Source organism: Lithobates pipiens, unplaced genomic scaffold (assembly GCF_037356315.1).
Source record: "Lithobates pipiens isolate NorthernLeopardFrog02 unplaced genomic scaffold, aLitPip1_a1.2 Scaffold_3, whole genome shotgun sequence".
Taxonomy (NCBI): domain Eukaryota; kingdom Metazoa; phylum Chordata; class Amphibia; order Anura; family Ranidae; genus Lithobates; species Lithobates pipiens.
This window is the reverse complement of record NW_027507790.1, coordinates 123,548,390-123,552,691: the sequence shown is the minus strand read 5'-3', so window position 1 is coordinate 123,552,691 and position 4,302 is coordinate 123,548,390. Positions and strand designations below refer to the sequence as shown.

Here is a 4,302-nt window from a genome sequence, read left to right as displayed (position 1 = left end):
ACACACAGCCACACCCCCCACAGTTAAAAACATGCCCCAGGACACACTTAACCCTACACAGCCACCTAGTGGTTAACCCCTTCACTGCCAGTGTCATTTACACAGGATTCAGTGCATTTGTATAGCACTAATTTCTGTATAAATGACAATGGTCTCAAAAATGTCTGATGCGTCCACCATAATGTTGCAGTCGCAATAAAAATTGCTGATCGCCACCATTTAAAAAAATAAAAATGCCATAAAACTATCCCCTATTTTATAAACGCTATAACTTTTGCGTAAACCAATCTATGATCTCTCATACCAATTTTTTTACCAAAAATATGTAGAAGAATACGTATCAGCCTAAACTGAGGAAAAAAAATGTTTTTTTCAAAATTGTCACCCTTTTTTGTTTATAACGCAAAAAATAAAAACCGCAGGGGTGATCAAATACCGCCAAAAGAAAGCTCTATTTGTGGGGGAAAAAAGGAAGTCAATTTTGTTTGGGAGCCATGTTGCACGACCGCGCAATTGTCAGTTAAAGCAACACAGTGCCGAATTGCAAAAAGTGCTCTGGTCAGGAAGGGGGTAAATTCTTCCGGGCTGAAGTGGTTAACAATACAACCTGTTTTTTTTCCCTCATGTGTTAAACAAGACCTTTTGTTTGGCTTTTTGTATAAATTGATAATATGCTTTATATACTGTTGTCTCACACCATGCGTAAGATATGTTCCAAAATGGGAGTTTGGTTTGGCACTTGCTCCAAAAGTGCAATTGTACCTTAATTTAGCCATGAGGTCACAATATCCTCTTCAGCTAAATGATTGGGGGTGCTGCTACACACACAATTGTTTGGTTCTTAATGCATCAAATGCGTTAAGCAGCAAAACATTATGCCTTTACAACTCCTTTAAAATTTGGCATCTGAAATTAGCAGGAGATGCCAACATGTGCCAATATTTTTTACTCCAAGCACATTCACAGGTGCTTTGTAAGGTGCTTTAACAAACAAAGATCTTTAGTGAGAACATGTAGGTTCTTCCACATTTATCCTTGTTTTTTGGAAGCAGGCATGTGAAAAAACATTAGCTACACTTCAAAAAGTCAGTCACTTCCAACGCCAAGTGGTTTTATAAAGTGAAGGGCAACAGGGACATCAGTATCCCAAGATTGGATGGATGTTGCCTTTCTCAGATGGGATGATCTGCTATCAATTCCCCAAAACACAATGGAAGGCATGCACAACTAGCGCCTTAGCAAAGCTATTTAATACTCGGGTTCAAATTTTGCCTATAGTGGGTACAAACAGCTAGACGTGTGCGTCGTCAATAAATTTGTTTTGTTTCGTTACGTTCCATTTCGTATTAGCCATTACTTCGTATTTCGTAATTTGTGTCCGTAATTCAGTTTGGATTCGTACGAAATATGAATTTTCGTTAGCTTCATTAACTTTTCGGAACAATTACGAACATTTGTTATGATGAATTTATCATTATGAGGGGCTCCCACCATCCCTGTGCTGTGCTCATTATGAGGGGCTCCCACCATCCATGTGCTGTTTTAATTCCTGTGCTAATTAACGGACATTCTTATTTTGTCCGATTCTGAATCTCCCATCGACTACCAGTACCAGTCTGCCACTCCCATATTAAAAAAGGTCATTTTCCCCAACCCTCACTCAGCAGCAGAAAACCTCTGATAGGGCAACAAAACACCAGTCACGTTTCCGTTGTAAGGGAATTTGGATCCGAAATTTGTAAACCAAAATGTATTTTTTTCGTACAAAATGCAGAAGAATAGCAATTCGTATTTCGGATCCTCCCAAATCTAATCACACATGTCTACAAACAGCAAATCTTCTAAGCCTAAAAATCACATAGTGTCTAAACATGTACTCTATACCACATCACGAAGTATAAACTGAGGCACACACCCTTCCTCAGGGCTAGGCTACTCTGAGGAAGGGGGTGTGCCCCTGAAACACGACAGTTTAGACCCCGTGATGGGATATAGCACATGTTTAGACACTGTGTTTTTAAGGCTTAGAAGAGTTTCTGTTTGTAAGTACCCACAAGAATTTGATCATGGATTAAAGGTTAGCCACTAGGTTTGCACCTTCCATTTTTGTCTTTTATGTTATCAAAAAATATATTATGTTCCAACATTAAGCAGACAAAGTTGTTATTGTAACATGTCAGCACTAAGCTAGATGGGAAAACAGAACTACCCACCTTGCTAGTGTAATTCGTTTTGAAAAGTATATTGTATCCCACCAAAGCATAAGTAGTCATAACTTGCATTTTTGAAAAAAATTCACATTAGTTAGGGCAGTGTTTATCAACTCCAGTCCTCAAGGTACAGCAACAGGACATGCTTTATTTATTTCTGCTATTTAGCACATGGGATTTGATCAATTTCACTGCCTTAGGAATTCCCACAGCCATTTCAAATGTGGGAAATCCTGAAAACATGACCTGTTGCTCCTGGAGGGCTGGAGTTGATAAACACTTCTACCTAAAAATTTTCCAAAAAGGTGAAAGGAAGAAAAAAAAATACAAAATAAACACAACATGAAGACACAAATATAAACAAAAAGAGAATACAAGTCAAGAGGAAACTAGAAGTCTTGCATTCTGCGCTGTAAAGCAGTAGCGGCCTCCTTGATTTGCACTCATTCTGCCAATTGTACAACAGGGAAAAATATGACCTGGTAAAAAGACAAAAAACTATTAAGGCAACAACTGGCAAGTGACTGAGGCCCTACAACTACATACTGTTTTTTGGACAAGTTAATAGTAAACATAATGAAATACTTACCTAACATGTGTCTTTTTGGGTGTAACCTGCTTGACCTGACACCTACACTACTATGAATGTACACGCTACAAACAAATACTCTGTTATCTTGGCCCTCATGTCTTGGTAAACAAAACAATGCTACCTGACAACACCGACAGCTCCTTCCACCTCTTCCTTCTCCATGGTCATGGTAAGGCACTACCTACTTAGCGAATGTAGTGAATGGGTTTTTGAACTGTAGCTAAAAACACTTTGCATGTCAATACAGCATAAGCAATATTCGAGAAATACTTACAAAAACAGGCTCACAAAGACTTTGGTCTCTTTCTGGCTCGCTTTGGCCTTCACTGTGAGTCATGTCAGGGGATGTTTAGCCATGTAAGACAAGATCTGAGCTGGGTCCAGGTGAGAGATCCCATGGCTCCAAATTGAGAACTTGAGGGACATCTTCACTGTCAAGTTCTTCTAAAAAAGTACAATACAAGATTTAGTAATCCCCCAAAAGTCACATCTGTTTTGGCCATACATTTTCAAGAATTAGTCGGCCATCCTTGAACTGGGTGTGGTGGTTATATTGCTTTTCCACCAGTTGACTCCACCATTATGGACTCTAGACTCCCTTTGCCCTTTTTTGGAGACATAGTGGTCCCGCAGGATTTTAGGGGACTAGTTCCTGGCAAAACAGCTGGGGACTGCAGTGGGCCTGTACCTGGATGTCCTACACTAATGATGGGTCTAGGGCACTGATGTACAGTATACATGCTCTGTGTAAGCCAGCAGCTCTACTCTCTCCATGGCTGCACTGGCAAGGCTGCATTGATGGGCATTGCTGAGCCAGGTAGCAACCAGCAAGTGAGATTCAACCCTTAACTTCGGCCTGAAGCCCCTAGGATTTTTCCCACCTAGCAAAACTCCTGTCTGTGGATTAATGATTTAGAGGTTAAAGTTTGCACTTACCTGTTTGTTGGGAATATGGGATCACTATATAGGTCTCCTCTAGTATTGGTGGTCGAAGGATGGTAGATTCCCTTGTTCCAGTGGAACAAACCCAGTGGTTTTCGCTGGAGCTGCATTTTTTTTTTCTTTCCTGTTTCAAGTGAATAAATACAATAATGAAAAAATAGTAAGGAATATAGCAAAACATTAACAAATAATATTCTTCTTATATGCTTTTGATTAGCTTAATCTTTTCTAAAGAAAAAATCATACCAAAAAACAAATTATTAGCTTAGATAGAGTTCTCTCTGGCTACTTTTACAAAGAACATATACATACACATAATTTACACATATACATATTGTTTAGACACAACTGTGTCTGTCGCATGCAGGATAATATTCTAGTCGTTCACGCCCCTGCGTCATCACGCACCTGGATGCGGAATTCTATGCATGTGCAGTGTATAAAGCCCAAGCGATCATAAGACGAAATGCCGTTGGAAAGATCTGTGAGTGGAGGACGATCGAGTGGCAAAGCAGGAAACCGGTTATAAAATTGATGTTAATTGAACTAACCTGCTTA

At 39.6% G+C, this 4,302-nt stretch overlaps 1 long non-coding RNA gene across 1 annotated transcript; it reads right to left on the bottom strand.

Moving 5' to 3' along the window:
- Nucleotides 1–2,226: 2,226 nt before the first annotated feature.
- Nucleotides 2,227–3,863, bottom strand: LOC143939992 (uncharacterized). Its single transcript, XR_013263786.1, has 3 exons — nt 3,739–3,863; nt 3,077–3,246; nt 2,227–2,689 (listed from the first exon to the last, which is right to left on the bottom strand). It is a non-coding gene; the product is annotated as an uncharacterized LOC143939992 (long non-coding RNA).
- Nucleotides 3,864–4,302: the final 439 nt, after the last annotated feature.